The 22,401-nt window shown below is 42.1% G+C and overlaps 5 non-coding genes across 5 annotated transcripts; 1 reads left to right on the top strand and 4 right to left on the bottom strand.

The window, feature by feature from the left end:
* Positions 1 to 4,091: 4,091 nt before the first annotated feature.
* TRNAY-AUA (transfer RNA tyrosine (anticodon AUA)) lies at positions 4,092 to 4,173 on the bottom strand. The gene has a single exon. It is a non-coding gene; the product is annotated as a tRNA-Tyr (tRNA).
* A 380-nt stretch (positions 4,174 to 4,553) lies between these two features.
* TRNAI-UAU (transfer RNA isoleucine (anticodon UAU)) lies at positions 4,554 to 4,646 on the top strand. Its single transcript is given in 2 exon segments — positions 4,554 to 4,591; positions 4,611 to 4,646. It is a non-coding gene; the product is annotated as a tRNA-Ile (tRNA).
* A 2,441-nt stretch (positions 4,647 to 7,087) lies between these two features.
* On the bottom strand, positions 7,088 to 7,169 carry TRNAS-UGA (transfer RNA serine (anticodon UGA)). The gene has a single exon. It is a non-coding gene; the product is annotated as a tRNA-Ser (tRNA).
* Positions 7,170 to 16,001: 8,832 nt separating this feature from the next.
* Positions 16,002 to 16,083, bottom strand: TRNAY-AUA (transfer RNA tyrosine (anticodon AUA)). Its single transcript has one exon. It is a non-coding gene; the product is annotated as a tRNA-Tyr (tRNA).
* Positions 16,084 to 19,003: 2,920 nt separating this feature from the next.
* On the bottom strand, positions 19,004 to 19,085 carry TRNAS-UGA (transfer RNA serine (anticodon UGA)). The gene has a single exon. It is a non-coding gene; the product is annotated as a tRNA-Ser (tRNA).
* Between the last annotated feature and the right edge of the window lie 3,316 nt (positions 19,086 to 22,401).

Here is a 22,401-nt window from a genome sequence, read left to right as displayed (position 1 = left end):
TTTCGGTTGCCCCTGTTATTTCCTCTCAGTTGGAAATACTCTATACGTATCCCAAGATTTCGGTCCCTATGCCTGGTTTACTGCTTGCCTTGTCACCTTCCATACCAATACCGGGAGATGCTTCCAACCAACCTATACCCTTACTAACCATTACCTGGGAGCCTTCTAGAGGAAAAATTCCTCGCAAATTCCAACATGCAGTGGTCAGCCAAGACTTTTTCTGTTACAAAGTTCCTCCTGGTGTATTCGATCAACTATCAGGGCCGCTGATCCTAGAGTCCGGTTCATTTATTAAAGACTGGGCTTCCTGTAGGGGTTCTCCTGCCGTTTCTGCTCTGGAACCCTCTGGTTCTTCACAGCCCTGGATTTCCAAGTCATTTTGCGAGGCGAGCCATGTACCAAAGATGTTTCTTCCATCAATCTCATATCCTAGAACTGTACTCACCAAAGAACTGCTCGTTTACGGATGCCCTTTCCACCTAAAGAATTTTAGGAACAACTCAATGTCCCCAAGACCCATGGATGGTCCTGTCTGGCCGCAGTTCTCACCGGGGAGTGGGGGTACACTAAGGACTAACCACGAGTCTCTGGACCACGACTCTAACCCCAATCCTAGACGGTTCAGCAACAATTCCCGGTCCCCCAACTCTAGGTGTGCTCATGTTCGCCCGGAGGTCTCGCGTGAAGGGGGGTTACTGTAAGGAATCCGCTCCGCAGTTTACTGGTTGCCTTACCTTGCAGACTTATGCAGTCCTGGAGCACCTCTCCTGATGTTTGCTGCAGCCTGGATTCACTCACCAAAGCAATACACACTCCCTCTGGTATCTACTGCAGCTGTGCAGCCTATCACTGCAACCTAGACTTGCATTCATTCATTGGAGCAGTACCTTCACACCCCCCTCCGGGGATTGGCCCGCTGGCCTTTAAGTATTGTCTTCCCATAATGCTCCCTGCCGAGCATAGTCCTTCCTGGATGTCACTATCTGTTCTGCCACAAGCCCTCGCTTGTTCCGGTCTCTCATGCTGAAGCGGAGTATTCTCCTTGTTGTCTGCAGCTCCAGGTTTCCTAAGGCCGGCTGCTATATTCACGCAGCGGTCTGCTCCAGTCTCCTGTGTTGTAGCTGAGTACTCTTCTTGTTCACTTCAGCTCCTTGTTTCCTGTGACCGGCTGCTATATTCACGCAGCGGTCCACTCCTGTTCTCCTGTGCTGAAGCAGAGGTTTTCATCCCTGCGTCCCTCAGCCTCCTGGATTCCTGCACTGAAGCGGATGTTTCGTCCCTGCGTTCTTCAGTCTCCTGGATTCCTGCACTGAAGCGGAGGTTTCCCTGTGTATCTTCAGCTTCCTGGTTCCTGGGGCCTACTCTTTCCCTAATCTAGAGAGGCCGTGTCCTGGTTCCTGCGCTGAGACAGAGGATTGCCTAGCCCGCTCAGGACTCTTGCGCTGTAGCACTGGTGCACCCGTGCAGCAAAGCGGTGTGCTACTCTGGTCTGCCTACCATCTCCTGTGACCAGTACCATGGGCCATGGTCATCGCTCGCGCAGAGGCCAACCCCGCGCTCCTAAGCTGAAGCGGGGCTCTCCTGACTACCTGTTGCCGAACTCTTGCCTGAACAATGTTTATCCTGATGTCTCCTGTCCTGACCCTGGCTTCTACAACGACGACGCTGTCTTCTCCAATCCTGATCCTGCGACATATGACTACGAACTGCGCAATCCGGATCAGCCTGCGCGGTCTCAGGTCGGTGCTTTTACAACCCCACCTCAGCCTCGCGGTCCGGTCCTGGTTTGTGGCGAGCAGAACCCTGACAGAATCCCTCCCCTTCTTCAGGGCTCCGCAGAGTGTGTGCTACTCCATTTTTAATGGATAGGAGGGCGCAGGGGAACAACCACCTATACCTCGTGTTGTTATCCCTGAGAACCTTAGTGATGTGTGCTAAGGCTTTCCGTTTGGTCAAGGTGGCCGGAGCTAGGTCTTGAAATATTTGTATTTTAACTCCCTCAAAGGCTAGGGAGTTATCGTCTCTGGCAAGCCTGTAGAACTCCTCCTTAGTGTGGAAATGGTGTAAGCGAGCCACAATGTCTCTTGGGGGGTCACCTTTCTAAGGCTTGCCACGGAGTGCTCTATTGCACCGGTCCAGTTTGATTTCAGACTCCGGTTTATCAGGGAAAATATGTTCCAGCCAGCTATTTGTGAAATCCTCAGGGTCGAGGACACTTTCTGGGACAACCCTCAGCCTTACATTGCACCTTCTGTCCCTATTCTCAGCATCCTCCACTTTATCTTCCAGAAAATTGGTTCTGTCATTCATTGTGGAGACTTGATCCTGTGTCTGTGCAATGGTGGCTGTAGTTTCATCAGCGTTTCTCTCCAGGGTGTCAGTTCGCTCCCCAAGTGCGTCAACCTCCTTCCTAAGAGCCCATAATTCAGTCTTACAGAATTTTAGCATCTTGGCACAAAATTCTTTCAAGTCCTTTCGTCTGACCATCTCCTCGTCCCTGTCATCCTCCTGAGAGGGATCACTGTCAGGGTCCATGTTAGCAAGCTGAGCGGGAAGCTTTGGTTTCTCCGCTGGTATCTCTGCTTTCTTTTTAAAATATGTAGTGACCGGTTGACTTTTAGCTCGGGCCACTCTGCCTGTTGGCATCCTCGGGTGTTTATAGGTTTTTCTTTATGGTTTAAATAGTTAGATCGTGGGATCTGTTGCTGTTATTAGCTTTGTTAATGCCGATGGGAGAGGAGCTCAGAAATCAAGGCTCCATCTTCCTCACCGTCGCTGCCCCCTTTCAATCATGTCTATTGATCAATTTTAAACAGAGGGTTCTCACTTGAGAAAGACCACTTTTTGATGGTTGAAACGTTGTGCATTTGATATAATAAATTCTTTAAATCCATAGAGCCCTGAATCCTCCGTTTCTTTTGCTGACTTTGGAGTCTGTCATTCACAGGGACTCCCCTGGATCAGGAGCACCAGTAACAGCAAGTATCAGTTAGAGTTTTCAGTTTTTGCTGTGCAGCATTTATCTTGTTTTTTTCTGCTTTTGATCAATTTTGACATACAAAGGGTGGAGGGATACCAACATTGATCTCTTGGGTATCTAGAGGGAACTATCAATATGCAGACTATGGCAAAAGTATCAACAAAATAAACATGTCCAAGAATTAGGTATTCAATATTGTTAATCTGCAAGACAAAAACATACAGAACCCCTATAAGATCATATTGAACCCCCCCAAAAAATAAATCTGATTTTAATATAACATGTTCTGTCTCTGAATTTAATATCAAAGTACAAAGTACATTTGTTCTTAATGCGAATCATTCTGTTTCACAAAAGATTCCATAAAGTTTACATTTGATTAATTTCTTAATTTTCTATAAACTTCAGGAAGTTACAGTACAATTATTACAGTACATTAATGACCATTTTTCAGTAAAATTCAAGCTAAGTTGTTTATTTCTTCAACAGGTTTAGAAAGCCCTGCCTATCTTTTGTGAATGATAACAATAAAACATTACAAATGCTTTTTCATAACAAAAAGCTATTTGTGCTGAAGTGTGATAAGCAGTTGAACTATAACATTGATTATTCCCATTATATTTAAACAATATAGTTTTGGCAGACTGTAAAGAATGTACACATCTCAATACATGCAGTACTTAGCACAGTCCTTAAGAAGAATTCAAATATTATCTGTAATTATAAAGTGGAAGAATTCCCTCACTCTCACACTAAAGTGCTCATTATCCTTTGTCACCTTAAGTTATTTCTGTAGGGGTAAGCCGTTTCTCCTCTATTTTATGTTGTGCAAAGTATTGCACACAAATGACCTCTTAGCACTATGTTGCAGCATAGAGATACTTATCAATAGAAGACAATGCATTTATTGAAATGGAGTTCTTTATTAAATGTTTTACAGCCAGCAGCACCCTAAAATGTATAACTTGGAAAATGTTTGAAGAATTCAGAGTGTTTTCTTCTTTAGTGTGCCACATATTCCAGTAAGTAAAGATTGCTTTGCCAAGCAAATACAAACAAAATGCAAAGTGCAGTGAAGTTTTTAATAACACGTTAGCACTGAAAAAGTCAACGTAGTCAGCAGGATTCGAACCTGCGCGGGGAAACCCCAATGGATTTATAGTCCATCGCCTTAACCACTCGGCCATGACTACACAGCTGGTAAGACTGAATACAGTCACACAGATAGCTCTTGAGCGGATATGGGTAACACTCACTAATGAATGATGACCAATATGAACTAAATAACCATGAGAACATTTTCATAAAGACAAATACATGACTTGTTTGTACACATTGTTTAAACAACATTATCTTTGTAAAATGTTGCTTCTATTGGGTTTTTGAACAATGACGAGAAATACTTTTTGTTAACCACATTCAATGTACAGTATGAAACAGATCTGAGGCAGAAAAAAAAGAAAAGGTGTTAAAACGAGTAATGGGAAAATGATCTAACTTGGATGTCAGAGATTAAAAGAGCAGAGTTGGAGGGCAATTGGGGCAAGAAGAACATGGATCATTACAGGAACATGCTCCAGTGGCGTAATCGGTTAGCGCACAGTACTTATATGTCAGTATATGCTAAGCTATGCTGAGGTTGTGAGTTCAAGCCTCACCTGAAGCAAACCCTTTTTTTGTTTCATCAACCAATAGCATTGTTTGAATGTATACAATGTTAAATAAAAGGCCTATGGATGTAAATTGTAAAATTTAATCTTTTACATTAAAAACAACATTTCCGCATTTTGCTATTTGGCTTACATTGGAGCGCATGTAAAGCAGTCAAATTCAATAGGTGTCTCAATGTGGGCAAGAAGATATTGGTAATTGATGATGTATGATTTAAAAAAATAAAAAAATGAGAGCTGTCCAAGCACATTTTTCCTTTTTTCAAACCAAAATACACCAGTGGAGCCAATACTACTCATTACTTGGGTCTAGAGGATACATATATTTCCAGATTTATATATCCTAAAAAGGCAAACTTTAATGAGCATCCTGTCAATCTGTACTATGTAAGGGTCAGCATATCCCCCCTTCTTAACCCAACTATTCACCTCTCACATTCGTATCTTGCTCATCATATGTAAACCACATGTCAACTCTCTCATAATCGGTTGTTATTACATTACCTCCACCTACCTCCTGAGAATGATTAATAAACAAATCTAAACTCAATACAAAACCCCATTAAGAGTTAAAATTCACCCTAGCAAAGCCACATTCTACCTTTCAATCAAGCTTTAAATATTTTTTAAAACACAATTTGCACCTGAATGGCGGTGGTGGAACAAAAGCTTTCTATGTTTTGCTTTTAAATCCAAACAAGTATAAATCCCTCTTAAGTGTTAATCCTCACTGTAGCACAACCCCATGCTATTTCACCAGAGTCTTCAATTGAATAAATTCTCTTATTGCTATAGGCGAGTGGATCTTGTATGTGGTAGAAACCAAGAGTGCTGAAAGAAGTTTTGCATGTACGACCACCTTTTCTTTCAGTTTTACTTGCTTTATGCTTTATGCTTTATCAGAGTGGGCAATCATAAATGACAACATTGAAGAGGAATAAAGAATCATCTTTTTTTGCCAATTACATGGCAAGCTAAAGGAAAACATGCTAAAACAACACTGAAGATTTGAGTAACACAGTTAAAGTAAATATGAAGGAACAAGGCTTGATGTTAATATTAAAGATATTTTAAATGCCTTAAGCATAGAATAAAATATTCCAACACATTTGAACTTTGCAACTCACTCAAAAAATCATGTCTTTTGATCAATTTTAAACAGAGGGTTCTCACTTGAGAAAGACCACTTTTTGATGGTTGAAACGTTGTGCATTTGATATAATAAATTCTTTAAATCCGTAGAGCCCTGAATCCTCCGTTTCTTTTGCTGACTTTGGAGTCTGTCATTCACAGGGATTCCCCTGGATCAGGAGCACCAGTAACAGCAAGTATCAGTTAGAGTTTTCAGTTTTTGCTGTGCAGCATTTATCTTGTTTTTTTCTGCTTTTGATCAATATTGACATACAAAGGGTGGAGGGATACCAACATTGATCTCTTGTGTATCTAGAGGGAACTATCAATATGCAGACTATGGCAAAAGTATCAACAAAATAAACATGTCCACGAATTAGGTATTCAATATTGTTAATCTGCAAGACAAAAACATACAGAACCCCTATAAGATCATATTGAACCCCCCCAAAAAATAAATCTGATTTTAATATAACATGTTCTGTCTCTGAATTTAATATCAAAGTACAAAGTACATTTGTTCTTAATGAGAATCATTCTGTTTCACAAAAGATTCCATAAAGTTTACATTTGATTAATTTCTTAATTTTCTGTAAACTTCAGGAAGTTACAGTACAATTATTACAGTACATTAATGACCATTTTTCAGTAAAATTCAAGCTAAGTTGTTTATTTCTTCAACAGGTTTACAAAGCCCTGCTTATCTTTTGTGAATGATAACAATAAAACATTACAAATGCTTTTTCATAACAAAAAGCTATTTGTGCTGAAGTGTGATAAGCAGTTGAACTATAACATTGATTATTCCCATTATATTTAAACAATATAGTTTTGGCAGACTGTAAAGAATGTACACATCTCAATACATGCAGTACTTAGCACAGTCCTTAAGAAGAATTCAAATATTATCTGTAATTATAAAGTGGAAGAATTCCCTCACTCTCACAATAAAGTGCTCATTATCCTTTGTCACCTTAAGTTATTTCTGTAGGGGTAAGCCGTTTCTCCTCTATTTTATGTTGTGCAAAGTATTGCACACAAATGACCTCTTAGCGCTATGTTGCAGCATAGAAATACTTATCAATAGAAGACAATGCATTTATTGAAATGGAGTTCTTTATTAAATGTTTTACAGCCAGCAGCACCCTAAAATGTATAACTTGGATAATGTTTGAAGAATTCAGAGTGTTTTCTTCTTTAGTGTGCCACATATTCCAGTAAGTAAAGATTGCTTTGCCAAGCAGATACAAACAAAATGCAAAGTGCAGTGAAGTTTTTAATAACACGTTACCACTGAAAAAGTCAACGTAGTCTGGAGGATTTGAACCTGCGCGGGGAAACCCCAATGGATTTCAAGTCCATCGCCTTAACCACTCGGCCATGACTACATAGCTGGTAGTACTGAATACAGTCACACAGATAGCTCTTGAGCGGATATGGGTAACACTCACTAATGAATGATGACCAATATGAACTAAATAACCATGAGAACATTTTCATAAAGACAAATACATGACTTGTTTGTACACATTGTTTAAACAACATTATCTTTGTAAAATGTTGCTTCTATTGGGTTTTTGCACAATGACGAGAAATACTTTTTGTTAACCACATTCAATGTACAGTATGAAACAGATCTGAGGCAGAAAAAAAAGAAAATGTGTTAAAAGGAGTAATGGGAAAATGATCTAACTTGGATGTCAGAGATTAAAAGAGCAGAGTTGGAGGGCAATTGGGGCAAGAAGAACATGGATCATTAGCGCACGGTACTTATATGTCAGTATATGCTAAGCTATGCTGAGGTTGTGAGTTCAAGCCTCACCTTAAGCAAACCCTTTTTTTGTTTCATCAACCAATAGCATTTTTTGAATGTATACAATGTTAAATAAAAGGCCTATGGATGTAAATTGTAAAATGTAATCTTTTACATAAAAAACAAAATTTCCTCATTTTCCTATTTGGCTTACATTGCAGCGCATGTAAAGCAGTCAAATTCAATAGGTGTCTCAACGTGGGCAAGAAGATATTGGTAATTGATGATGTATGATTTAAAAAAATAAAAAAATGAGAGCTGTCCAAGCACATTCTTCCTTTTTTCAAATCAAAATACACCAGTGGAGCCAATGCTACTCATTATTTGGGTCTAGAGGATACATATATTTCCAGATTTATATATCCTAAAAAGGCAATCTTTAATGAGCATCCTGTCTATCTGTACTAAGTAAGGGTGAGCCTATCCCCCCTTCTTAACCCAATTATTCACCTCTCACATTCATATCTTGCTCACCATATGTAAACCACTTCTCACCTCTCTCATAATCTGTTGTTATTACATTTCCTCCACCTACCTCCTGAGAATGATTAATAAACAAATCTAAACTCAATACAAAACCCCATTAAGAGTTAAAATTCACCCTAGCAAAGCCACATTCTACCTTTCAATCAAGCCTGAAATATTTTTTCAAACACAATTTGCACCTGAATGGCGGCGGTGGAACAAAAGCTTTCTATGTTTTGTTTTTACATCCAAACAAGTATAAATCCCTCTTAAGAGTTAATCCTCACTGTAGCACAACCCCATGCTATTTCACCAGAGTCTTCAATTGAATAAATTCTCTTATTGCAATAGGCGAGTGGATCTTGTATGTGGTAGAAACCAAGAGTGCTGAAAGAAGTTTTGCATGTACGACCACCTTTTCTTTCAGTTTTACTTGCTTTATGCTTTATGCTTTATCAGAGTGGGCAATCATACATGACAACATAGAAGAGGAATAAAGAATCTTCTTTTTTTGCCAATTGCATAGCAAGCTAAAGGAAAACATGCTAAAACAACATTGAAGATTTGAGTAACACAGTTAAAGTAAATATGAAGGAACAAGGCTTGATGTTAATATTAAAGATATTTTAAATGCCTTAAGCATAGAATAAAATATTCCAACACATTTGAACTTTGCAACTCACTCAAAAAATCATGTCTTTTGATCAATTTTAAACAGAGGGTTCTCACTTGAGAAAGACCACTTTTTGATGGTTGAAACGTTGTGCATTTGAAATAATAAATTCTTTAAATCCGTAGAGCCCTGAACCCTCCATTTTTTTGCTGACTTTGGAGTCTGTCATTCACAGGGACTCCCCTGGATCAGGAGCACCAGTAACAGCAAGTATCAGTTAGAGTTTTCAGATTTTGGTGTGCAGCATTTATCTTGTTTTTTTCTGCTTTTGATCAATTTTGACATACAAAGGGTGGAGGGATACCAACATTGATCTCTTGGGTATCTAGAGGGAACTATCAATATGCAGACTATGGCAAAAGTATCAACAAAATAAACATGTCCAAGAATTAGGTATTCAATATTGTTAATCTGCAAGACAAAAACATACAGAACCCATATAAGATCAAATTGAACCCCCCAAAAAAATAAATCTGATTTTAATATAAAATGTTCTTGTTACGCCGGTGCTTCCCGCAGACCAGACCCGTCCCCTGAGCTGAAGGGCGAAGTGGTAATACACGCACCCGCAGCAAAGGGAGCGTGTCCGGAGTGTGGTATGAAGCGTTGCCAGGCCAGGTGTAGTAAGGTAGACAATACTTGCCGGTACCGGTTGTAGAGATAGAGTGAAGGATGCCTCGCCGAAGTCAGGGAGTGGAGAGCGGAGATAGGTCGTTGTCCAAGCCGTGTTCAAGAGGTTACCAGAGTGAGGGTTGTCCAAGGAGTGCCGAGATCGAGAGCCAGAGGGGGTAGTCGTACAAGCCGCATCAGAACCTGTGAAAAAACTGAGAGAATCCAGAAGTACTTCCATACAGAGACTATGTCGAGCAAAGACTGAGTGCAGAGAGGAGCTAGATAAAGCAGGAAGGTCCAATTAGGAACGGAGGCGGGACAGGAAGAGCTAACGGGAGACACTGCAGATTGGTGCAGGCATAACAGGCCAGGTGAGTCTTGTTGGTAACCTGAGTATGCCCGTGCAGTGTGCAGGGGCGGAGCCTGAGGTCCGGGGGACAGGAAGAAGAGTGTGCAGACTGAGCGTGCTCCGTAACTCGTGTACGTGCGTGAACCGAGCCAGTGGATGGTGCAGGTGTGCGTGCAGGTGTGCGTGCAGGGGGGCGTGGGCGCGCCCGGCACTGAGCAGAGGAATCGCCGAGGGGAGTGATCCCGCGATGGCGGCAGGGGCAAGGGGCCGTGGAGGCCGGTAAGGCAGGTTTGTTTTGTGTGTCCAGGGACTCCCTGCGGGAAGGGGGTGCTTTGTGTGTGGAGCGTGGAGAACGCCGATTCCTGACAGTACCCCCCTCTTCAGGAACGGCCCCAGGACGATCCAAGAACGGTTTCTCTGGAAACTTTTTCCTGAAGGACTTAAGAAGTGCCGGGGCATGAATGTCCTTTGAAGGTACCCAGGATCTCTCTTCAGGGCCAAAGCCCTTCCAATGCACCAAGAACTGGAGCTGACCCCTGGATAGGCGAGAATCCAAAAGAGAGTGAACTTCATATTCCTCGTTATTTTGTACAGTAATGGGATCCGGTTTACGAGTCTGATCCGGAAAGAAGTGACTGGAGATAAATGGTTTTAAGAGGGACACATGAAAGACATTGGGAATCTTCATACTGGGTGGTAGTTGGAGCCGGTATGCCACGGGATTGATTTGTTCGCAAATAGGGAAGGGACCCAGGAACTTAGGTGCCAGTTTAGGAGATGGTACCTTGAGGTGGATATTCTTAGAGGAGAGCCATACCAAATCCCCTGATTTGTAACTGGGCGCCGAACGACGACGACGATCGGCCTGTAGTTTCGATCTGCGGGAGGAGTTGAGAAGGGTAGACTGAATCCTGGACCATGCGGTTTGGAGGGAAGAAATGCGTTCATCTATGGCTGGTACTCCAGAAGGGATGTTGGGGATGGGAAGACAGGGAGGATGGAACCCATAATTTATAAAGAAGGGCGACTCCCGGGTGGACTCGTTTTTGTCAGAATTTGCGGCATACTCTGCCCAAGAGAGGAGTTGAGCCCAATCATCCTGGAAATCGGATATGAAACATCTCAGGTACTTCTCCAGGGATTGATTGATTCTCTCCGTTTGTCCATTGGACTGAGGATGATAGGCGGAAGAGAAAGAAGAAGAGATGCCCAATCTCTTCGTGAAAGCTCACCAAAATTTGGATACAAACTGAGAACATCTGTCAGAAACAATGGACGAAGGGATCCCATGAATCCGGAAAATCTGCTCCGTAAAGATATCAGCAAGGGCGGGGGAGGTGGGTAATCCTTTAAGTGGAATGAAATGGGACATCTTCGAGAACCTGTCCATGACCACCAAGATAGTGTTCATTCCTCTGGACCTGGGCAACTCCACGATGAAGTCCATCGAAATGTGGGACCAGGGGTGGTCGAGAACTGGAAGGGGTAACAGAAAACCCTGAGGCTTTTCACGGAGAGTCTTGCTTTGAGCACACGTGGGGAAGGCGCCGGTAAACTCCAGAATATCTTGAGACATCCTTGGCCACCAGAAATTCCAACGAATGAGATCAGTAGTCTTCTTAAAACCTGGATGACCTGCAGATTTAGAGGAGTGACCCCAAGACAAGACCTCTGGAACAAATTTGGAAGGTACAAAGTGTTTGTTGTCGGGAACGACCAAGTCCTTGGGAATGCGTCTCTGGGAGTGCAAAATCTTGTCAAGATTCTTGAAAGAAGACGTGGCGAGAATCCTCTCATGCGGAAGGATAGTCTCCAAAGATTCCTCTGTCCTCTCTTCAGAAGAATGTATACGGGAGAGTGCGTCTACCTTTACGTTCTTGGTCCCGGGGATATAGGAAAGGTTAAAATCGAATCGAGAAAAAAAAAGAGCCCAACGAGCCTGTCGTGGACCAAGGCGTCGAGCGTTCTCTATGTATAGAAGGTTCTTGTGGTCCGTGAGAATAGTAAACGGCTCTTTCGACCCCTCCAGCAGGTGTCTCCACTCTTGAAGAGCCATCTTCACGGCCAGAAGTTCCCTGTTACCCACGTCATAGTTCCTCTCGGCAGACAAGAATTTTTTGGAAAAATATGCACAGGGATGTAACTTATCTTGGGGCGTGGGTCTCTGAGAAAGAACGGCACCAGCACCGCAATCAGAAGCGTCGACCTCCAGGACGAAGGGAAGTTCAATGTTGGGATGACGGAGAATAGGTGCGGATATAAAGGCTTCCTTGAGTGTCTCGAAGGTGGAGATTGCCTCGGATGACCAAGCAGAAGGATCAGCTCCTTTTTTGGTGAGCGCAGTAAGGGGTGCCACAATGGTGGAAAAACTCCTTATAAACCTACGATAATAATTAGCGAACCCTAAAAAACATTGTATGGCCTTGAGAGAGTTGGGTCTTGGCCATTCAGTGACTGCTTGAAGTTTACCGGAATCCATCATAAAGTCCTCATCGGAAATGATGTACCCCATGAACGGAGTAGAGGTCTGATGAAAGGTGCACTTCTCCAGTTTGGCGTACAAATGGTGTTCACTGAGACGGGAAAGGACGTAGGAGGTGTGGCATATATGGTCCTGGAGATCTTTGGAAAAAATCAGGATATCATCCAAGTATACAATAACAAAAATATTGAGTACCTTCCGAAAGACGTCGTTGATGAAATCCTGGAAGACAGCGGGAGCATTACATAAGCCGAAAGGCATTACCAGATATTCGTAGTGTCCACTACGCGTGTTGAAGGCCGTCTTCCATTCATCCCCCTTCCTGATGCGCACCAAGTTATAGGCACCACGTAGATCCAACTTGGAAAAAATCTTGGCCCCCTGTAATTTATCGTACAGTTCGGTAATAAGGGGAAGGGGGTAACGATTTTTAATAGTTATGTGGTTTAAACCCCTGTAGTCGATGCAAGGCCTCAACGACCCGTCCTTTTTCTTGACGAAGAAAAACCCAGCCCCTGCTGGGGAATTGGAGTGATGAATAAAGCCTTTCTTGAGATTCTCCTGAATATATTCATCCATAGTGTGAGATTCTGGTAACGACAAGGGGTAGGTCTTGGACTTGGGTAGGGAGTATGGAAAATAGCTGAAGCGCTCAAATGCAGGTATATCTCAAAATGATAATATGCCAGACCACTGTACCAGGGTACTAACAATTGATATAGTACCTATTGTGTCATATAATGGGTACTATCCTCCTGAAGACAGGTGGTGTGTGGTGCAACCTGGAACTAGGTCGATCGGACAATCGTATGTCCTGTGTGGCGGCAAGAGGTCTGACTGTACCTTATTGAAAACGTCCTGGAATTGATGGTAAACGGAAGGTAGAATAACTTTGGGAACAGAGGTATTGGCCAGCAGTTGATGAGTCTCGCCTGACCTCGGCCTCCAGGAAATGGGAGCAGAGGAAGTCCACTCAATGAGAGGATTGTTAAGCTGTAGCCAAGGAAGACCAAGGGTGATGGGTATCCCAGGAGCGTGTAAGGCATCGAGAACTAAGATCTCCTTGTGCAGATGTGAGGACAGAAGCAAGGGAGCTGTCTCTAAGGAGATGTGGGCCGGGGTAAGAGGACGTCCATTGATACCGACGAGTGTGATGGGAACCTTCTTTCTCACGAGTGGTATGCGGTTTAACCTGGCGAATTCAAGATACACGAAGTTTCCTCCAGCTCCTGAGTCAATGAAAGCGGCGGTAGAAGTCTTGAACTTATCGCCTGAAAGGGAGACTGGAATTGTAAGTTTCTTAGGGAGTTCACCTTTAGAAAGGGGACGTGGAGACATTACACCCAGAGAGAGCCCCTCTGTACTCACTGGGTGTTCCCGTTTCCCGGACGCAGTGGACACTCCCGAATCAGATGTTCCATGGATCCGCAGTAGAAACACAATCCCCCAGCGTGGCGGAACTGCCGTATCTGTGTGCGGATGCGTTGTACCCCCAATTGCATTGGCTCTGGCAACTCCAGTGCAGGACTAATAGGTATGGTAGCACTTGGGGGAGCAGGAATGTTGCTGGGAGTACTGGAGAACGGAACTTGAAAGTTATGGAAGCGAGTGCGCTGACGCTCAGAGCGGCGTACCTGTATACGTTGATCCACTCGGACAGCCAAATCAATGAGGACCTCCAATTGATCTGGCCTGGATTGGCGAGAGAGTTCATCCTTGATGGGATCTGCCAGTCCTTGCCAGAATACGGAGACGAGAGCCTCTTGTCCCCAGTTAGTCTCGGCTGCTAGAGTCCGGAATTCCACAGCATACTGCGTCACCATTTGCCGTCCCTGAGTGATCTGTAGGAGAGAAACAGATGCCATCTCCCGACGAGCGGGAGAATCGAATACTCGTTGAAACTCGGCTTTAAATGCTGGGTAATCTTGGGTAAGGTCAGAACGTCACTCCCAAACCGGGGAAGCCCAAGCCAGGGCGCTGCCAGTGAGGAGGTTATAAATGTAGGCTACCTTCTTGCGATCAGTATTATAGAGATGGGGGGCAATTTCAAACTGCACCTCACACTGGTTTAGGAAACCCCTACAATCTTGCAGTTCACCTGCATAAGGCTTGGGGGGAGGAGTCCTTACATCTGAGCTGCTAACTGCGCTTGCGGAGTGGGGGCTTACATATGGCGGGGTCGCGGTCGGTACCCTGACCAGACCCATCCCCTGAGCTGAAGGGGGAAGTGGTAATACACGCACCCGCAGCAAAGGGAGCGTGTCCGGAGTGTGGTATGAAGCGTTGCCAGGCCAGGTGTAGTAAGGTAGACAATACTTGCCGGTACCGGTTGTAGAGATAGAGTGAAGGATGCCTCGCCGAAGTCAGGGAGTGGAGAGCGGAGATAGGTCGTTGTCCAAGCCGTGTTCAAGAGGTTACCAGAGTGAGCGTTGTCCAAGGAGTGCCGAGATCGAGAGCCAGAGAGGGTAGTCGTACAAGCCGCATCAGAACCTGTGAAAACACTGAGAGAATCCAGAAGTACTTCCATACAGAGATTATGTCGAGCAAAGACTGAGAGCAGAGAGGAGCTAGATAAAGCAGGAAGGTCCAATTAGGAACGGAGGTGGGACAGGAAGAGCTAACGGGAGACACTGCAGATTGGTGCAGGCATAACAGGCCAGGTGAGTCTTGTTGGTAACCTGAGTAGGGGTGTGCAGGGGCGGAGCCTGAGGTCCGGGGGACGGGAAGAAGAGTGTGCAGACTGAGCGTGCTCCGTAACTCGTGTGCGTGCGTGAACCGAGCCAGTGGATGGTGCAGGTGTGCGTGCAGGTGTGCGTGAAGGGGGCGTGGGCGCGCCCGGCACTGAGCAGAGGAATCGCCGAGGGGAGTGATCCTGCGACGGCGGCAGGGGCGAGGAGCCGTGGAGGCCGGTAAGGCAGGTTTGTTTTGTGTGTCCAGGGACTCCCTGCGGGAAGGGGGTGATTTGTGGGTGGAGCGTGGAGAACGCCGATTCCTGACAGTTCTGTCTCTGAATTTAATATCAAAGTACAAAGCACATTTGTTCTTAATGAGAATCATTCTGCTTCACAAAAGAGTCCTTAAAGTTTACATTTGATTAATTTCTTAATTTTCTGTAAACTTCAGGAAGTTAAAGTACAATTATTACAGTACATTAATGACCATTTTTCAGTAAAATTCAAGCTAAGTTGTTTATTTCTTCAACAGGTTTAGAAAGCCCTGCTTAGCTTTTGTGAATGATAACAATAAAACATTACAAATGCTTTTTCATAACAAAAAGCTATTTGTGCTGAAGTGTGATAAGCAGTTGAACTATAACATTGATTATTCCCATTATATTTAAACAATATAGTTTTGGCAGACTGTAAAGAATGTACACATCTCAATACATGCAGTACTTAGCACAGTCCTTAAGAAGAATTCAAATATTATCTGTAATTATAAAGTGGAAGAATTCCCTCACTCTCACACTAAAGTGCTCATTATCCTTTGTCACCTTAAGTTATTTCTGTAGGGGTAAGCCGTTTCTCCTCTATTTTATGTTGTGCAAAGTATTGCACACAAATGACCTCTTAGCACTATGTTGCAGCATAGAGATACTTATCAATAGAAGACAATGCATATATTGAAATTGAGTTCTTTATTAAATGTTTTACAGCCAGCAGCACCCTAAAATGTATAACTTGGAAAATGTTTGAAGAATTCAGAGTGTTTTCTTCTTTAGTGTGCCACATATTCCAGTAAGTAAAGATTGCTTTGCCAAGCAGATACAAACAAAATGCAAAGTGCAATGAAGTTTTTAATAACACGTTACCACTGAAAAAGTCAACGTAGTCAGCAGGATTTGAACCTGCGCGGGGAAACCCCAATGGATTTATAGTCCATCACCTTAACCACTCAGCCATGACTACTGTACATAGCTGGTAGTACTGAATACAGTCACACAGATGGCTCTTGAGCGGATATGGGTAACACTCACTAATGAATGATGACCAATATGAACTAAATAACCATGAGAACATTTTCATAAAGAGAAATACATGACTTGTTTGTACACATTGTTTAAACAACATTATCTTTGTAAAATGTTGCTTCTATTGGGTTTTTGAACAATGACGAGAAATACTTTTTGTTAACCACATTCAATGTACAGTATGAAACAGATCTGAGGCAGAAAAAAAAGAAAAGGGGTTAAAAGGAGTAATGGGAAAATGATCTAACTTGGATGTCAGAGATTAAAAGAGCAGAGTTGGAGGGCAATTGGGGCAAGAAGAACATGGATCATTACAGGAACATGCTCCAGTGGTGTAATTGGTTAGCGCACGGTACTTATATGTCAGTATATGCTAAGCTATGCTGAGGTTGTGAATTCAAGCCTCACCTGAAGCAAACCCTTTTTTTGTTTCATCAACCAATAGCATTGTTTGAATGTATACAATGTTAAATAAAAGGCCTATGGATGTAAATTGTAAAATGTAATCTTTTACATTAAAAACAACATTTCCGCATTTTGCTATTTGGCTTACATTGGAGCGCATGTAAAGCAGTCAAATTCAATAGGTGTCTCAATGTGGACAAGAAGATATTGGTAATTGATGATGTATGATTTAAAAAAATAAAAAAATGAGAGCTGTCCAAGCACATTCTTTTTTTTTTCAAACCAAAATACACCAGTGGAGCCAATGCGACTCATTATTTGGGTCAAGAGGATAAATATATTTTCAGATTCCTGTATCCTAAAAAGGCAATCTTTAATGAGCATCCTGTCTATCTGTACTAAGTAAGAGTCAGCCTATCCCCCCTTCGTAATCCAACTATTCACCTCTCACATTCGTATCTTGCTCACCATATGTAAACCACTTCTCACCTCTCTCGTAATCTGTTGTTATTACATTTCCTCCACCTACCCCCTGAGAATGATTAACAAAACAAATCTAAACTCAATACAAAACCCCATTAAGAGTTAAAATTCACCCTAGCAAAGCCACATTCTACCTTTCAATCAAGCCTGAAATATTTTTTCAAACACAATTTGCACCTGAATGGCGGCGGTGGAACAAAAGCTTTCTATGTTTTGTTTTTACATCCAAACAAGTATAAATCCCTCTTAAGAGTTAATCCTCACTGTAGCACAACCCCATGCTATTTCACCAGAGTCTTCAATTGAATAAACTCTCTTATTGCAATAGGCGAGTGGATCTTGTATGTGGTAGAAACCAAGAGTGCTGAAAGAAGTTTTGCATGTACGACCACCTTTTCTTTCAGTTTTACATGCTTTATGCTTTATGCTTTATCAGTGTGGGCAATCATACATGACAACATAGAAGAGGAATAAAGAATCTTCTTTTTTTGCCAATTGCATAGCAAGCTAAAGGAAAACATGCTAAAACCACATTGAAGATTTGAGTAACACAGTTAAAGTAAATATGAAGGAACAAGGCTTGATGTTAATATTAAAGATATTTTAAATGCCTTAAGCATAGAATAAAATATTCCAACACATTTGAACTTTGCAACTCACTCAAAAAATCATGTCTTTTGATCAATTTTAAACAGAGGGTTCTCACTTGAGAAAGACCACTTTTTGATGGTTGAAACGTTGTGCATTTGATATAATAAATTCTTTAAATCCTTAGAGCCATGAACCCTCCGTTTTTTTTGCTGACTTTGGAGTCTGTCATTCACAGGGACTCCCCTGGATCAGGAGCACCAGTAACAGCAAGTATCAGTTAGAGTTTTCAGATTTTGGTGTGCAGCATTTATCTTGTTTTTTTCTGCTTTTGATCAATATTGACATACAAAGGGTGGAGGGATACCAACATTGATCTCTTGTGTATCTAGAGGGAACTATCAATATGCAGACTATGGCAAAAGTATCAACAAAATAAACATGTCCACGAATTAGGTATTCAATATTGTTAATCTGCAAGACAAAAACATACAGAACCCCTATAAGATCATATTGAACCCCCCCCAAAAATAAATCTGATTTTAATATAACATGTTCTGTCTCTGAATTTAATATCAAAGTACAAAGTACATTTGTTCTTAATGAGAATCATTCTGTTTCACAAAAGATTCCATAAAGTTTACATTTGATTAATTTCTTAATTTTCTGTAAACTTCAGGAAGTTACAGTACAATTATTACAGTACATTAATGACCATTTTTCAGTAAAATTCAAGCTAAGTTGTTTATTTCTTCAACAGGTTTAGAAAGCCCTGCTTATCTTTTGTGAATGATAACAATAAAACATTACAAATGCTTTTTCATAACAAAAAGCTATTTGTGCTGAAGTGTGATAAGCAGTTGAACTATAACATTGATTATTCCCATTATATTTAAACAATATAGTTTTGGCAGACTGTAAAGAATGTACACATCTCAATACATGCAGTACTTAGCACAGTCCTTAAGAAGAATTCAAATATTATCTGTAATTATAAAGTGGAAGAATTCCCTCACTCTCACAATAAAGTGCTCATTATCCTTTGTCACCTTAAGTTATTTCTGTAGGGGTAAGCCGTTTCTCCTCTATTTTATGTTGTGCAAAGTATTGCACACAAATGACCTCTTAGCGCTATGTTGCAGCATAGAAATACTTATCAATAGAAGACAATGCATTTATTGAAATGGAGTTCTTTATTAAATGTTTTACAGCCAGCAGCACCCTAAAATGTATAACTTGGAAAATGTTTGAAGAATTCAGAGGGTTTTCTTCTTTAGTGTGCCACATATTCCAGTAAGTAAAGATTGCTTTGCCAAGCAGATACAAACAAAATGCAAAGTGCAGTGAAGTTTTTAATAACACGTTACCACTGAAAAAGTCAACGTAGTCTGGAGGATTTGAACCTGCGCGGGGAAACCCCAATGGATTTCAAGTCCATCGCCTTAACCACTCGGCCATGACTACATAGCTGGTAGTACTGAATACAGTCACACAGATAGCTCTTGAGCGGATATGGGTAACACTCACTAATGAATGATGACCAATATGAACTAAATAACCATGAGAACATTTTCATAAAGACAAATACATGACTTGTTTGTACACATTGTTTAAACAACATTATCTTTGTAAAATGTTGCTTCTATTGGGTTTTTGCACAATGACGAGAAATACTTTTTGTTAACCACATTCAATGTACAGTATGAAACAGATCTGAGGCAGAAAAAAAAGAAAATGTGTTAAAAGGAGTAATGGGAAAATGATCTAACTTGGATGTCAGAGATTAAAAGAGCAGAGTTGGAGGGCAATTGGGGCAAGAAGAACATGGATCATTAGCGCACGGTACTTATATGTCAGTATATGCTAAGCTATGCTGAGGTTGTGAGTTCAAGCCTCACCTTAAGCAAACCCTTTTTTTGTTTCATCAACCAATAGCATTTTTTGAATGTATACAATGTTAAATAAAAGGCCTATGGATGTAAATTGTAAAATGTAATCTTTTACATAAAAAACAAAATTTCCTCATTTTCCTATTTGGCTTACATTGCAGCGCATGTAAAGCAGTCAAATTCAATAGGTGTCTCAACGTGGGCAAGAAGATATTGGTAATTGATGATGTATGATTTAAAAAAATAAAAAAATGAGAGCTGTCCAAGCACATTCTTCCTTTTTTCAAATCAAAATACACCAGTGGAGCCAATGCTACTCATTATTTGGGTCTAGAGGATACATATATTTCCAGATTTATATATCCTAAAAAGGCAATCTTTAATGAGCATCCTGTCTATCTGTACTAAGTAAGGGTGAGCCTATCCCCCCTTCTTAACCCAATTATTCACCTCTCACATTCATATCTTGCTCACCATATGTAAACCACTTCTCACCTCTCTCATAATCTGTTGTTATTACATTTCCTCCACCTACCTCCTGAGAATGATTAATAAACAAATCTAAACTCAATACAAAACCCCATTAAGAGTTAAAATTCACCCTAGCAAAGCCACATTCTACCTTTCAATCAAGCCTGAAATATTTTTTCAAACACAATTTGCACCTGAATGGCGGCGGTGGAACAAAAGCTTTCTATGTTTTGTTTTTACATCCAAACAAGTATAAATCCCTCTTAAGAGTTAATCCTCACTGTAGCACAACCCCATGCTATTTCACCAGAGTCTTCAATTGAATAAATTCTCTTATTGCAATAGGCGAGTGGATCTTGTATGTGGTAGAAACCAAGAGTGCTGAAAGAAGTTTTGCATGTACGACCACCTTTTCTTTCAGTTTTACTTGCTTTATGCTTTATGCTTTATCAGAGTGGGCAATCATACATGACAACATAGAAGAGGAATAAAGAATCTTCTTTTTTTGCCAATTGCATAGCAAGCTAAAGGAAAACATGCTAAAACAACATTGAAGATTTGAGTAACACAGTTAAAGTAAATATGAAGGAACAAGGCTTGATGTTAATATTAAAGATATTTTAAATGCCTTAAGCATAGAATAAAATATTCCAACACATTTGAACTTTGCAACTCACTCAAAAAATCATGTCTTTTGATCAATTTTAAACAGAGGGTTCTCACTTGAGAAAGACCACTTTTTGATGGTTGAAACGTTGTGCATTTGAAATAATAAATTCTTTAAATCCGTAGAGCCCTGAACCCTCCATTTTTTTGCTGACTTTGGAGTCTGTCATTCACAGGGACTCCCCTGGATCAGGAGCACCAGTAACAGCAAGTATCAGTTAGAGTTTTCAGATTTTGGTGTGCAGCATTTATCTTGTTTTTTTCTGCTTTTGATCAATTTTGACATACAAAGGGTGGAGGGATACCAACATTGATCTCTTGGGTATCTAGAGGGAACTATCAATATGCAGACTATGGCAAAAGTATCAACAAAATAAACATGTCCAAGAATTAGGTATTCAATATTGTTAATCTGCAAGACAAAAACATACAGAACCCATATAAGATCAAATTGAACCCCCCAAAAAAATAAATCTGATTTTAATATAAAATGTTCTTGTTACGCCGGTGCTTCCCGCAGACCAGACCCGTCCCCTGAGCTGAAGGGCGAAGTGGTAATACACGCACCCGTAGCAAAGGGAGCGTGTCCGGAGTGTGGTATGAAGCGTTGCCAGGCCAGGTGTAGTAAGGTAGACAATACTTGCCGGTACCGGTTGTAGAGATAGAGTGAAGGATGCCTCGCCGAAGTCAGGGAGTGGAGAGCGGAGATAGGTCGTTGTCCAAGCCGTGTTCAAGAGGTTACCAGAGTGAGGGTTGTCCAAGGAGTGCCGAGATCGAGAGCCAGAGGGGGTAGTCGTACAAGCCGCATCAGAACCTGTGAAAAAACTGAGAGAATCCAGAAGTACTTCCATACAGAGACTATGTCGAGCAAAGACTGAGTGCAGAGAGGAGCTAGATAAAGCAGGAAGGTCCAATTAGGAATGGAGGCGGGACAGGAAGAGCTAACGGGAGACACTGCAGATTGGTGCAGGCATAACAGGCCAGGTGAGTCTTGTTGGTAACCTGAGTATGCCCGTGCAGTGTGCAGGGGCGGAGCCTGAGGTCCGGGGGACAGGAAGAAGAGTGTGCAGACTGAGCGTGCTCCGTAACTCGTGTACGTGCGTGAACCGAGCCAGTGGATGGTGCAGGTGTGCGTGCAGGTGTGCGTGCAGGGGGGCGTGGGCGCGCCCGGCACTGAGCAGAGGAATCGCCGAGGGGAGTGATCCCGCGATGGCGGCAGGGGCAAGGGGCCGTGGAGGCCGGTAAGGCAGGTTTGTTTTGTGTGTCCAGGGACTCCCTGCGGGAAGGGGGTGCTTTGTGTGTGGAGCGTGGAGAACGCCGATTCCTGACAGTACCCCCCTCTTCAGGAACGGCCCCAGGACGATCCAAGAACGGTTTCTCTGGAAACTTTTTCCTGAAGGACTTAAGAAGTGCCGGGGCATGAATGTCCTTTGAAGGTACCCAGGATCTCTCTTCAGGGCCAAAGCCCTTCCAATGCACCAAGAACTGGAGCTGACCCCTGGATAGGCGAGAATCCAAAAGAGAGTGAACTTCATATTCCTCGTTATTTTGTACAGTAATGGGATCCGGTTTACGAGTCTGATCCGGAAAGAAGTGACTGGAGATAAATGGTTTTAAGAGGGACACATGAAAGACATTGGGAATCTTCATACTGGGTGGTAGTTGGAGCCGGTATGCCACGGGATTGATTTGTTCGCAAATAGGGAAGGGACCCAGGAACTTAGGTGCCAGTTTAGGAGATGGTACCTTGAGGT

The sequence above is a fragment of the Ascaphus truei genome (genome assembly GCF_040206685.1).
Source record: "Ascaphus truei isolate aAscTru1 chromosome 12 unlocalized genomic scaffold, aAscTru1.hap1 SUPER_12_unloc_6, whole genome shotgun sequence".
In the NCBI taxonomy this organism is placed as follows: domain Eukaryota; kingdom Metazoa; phylum Chordata; class Amphibia; order Anura; family Ascaphidae; genus Ascaphus; species Ascaphus truei.
Note: the sequence above shows the minus strand (reverse complement) of the source record. Positions and strands in the feature narration are given on the sequence as shown.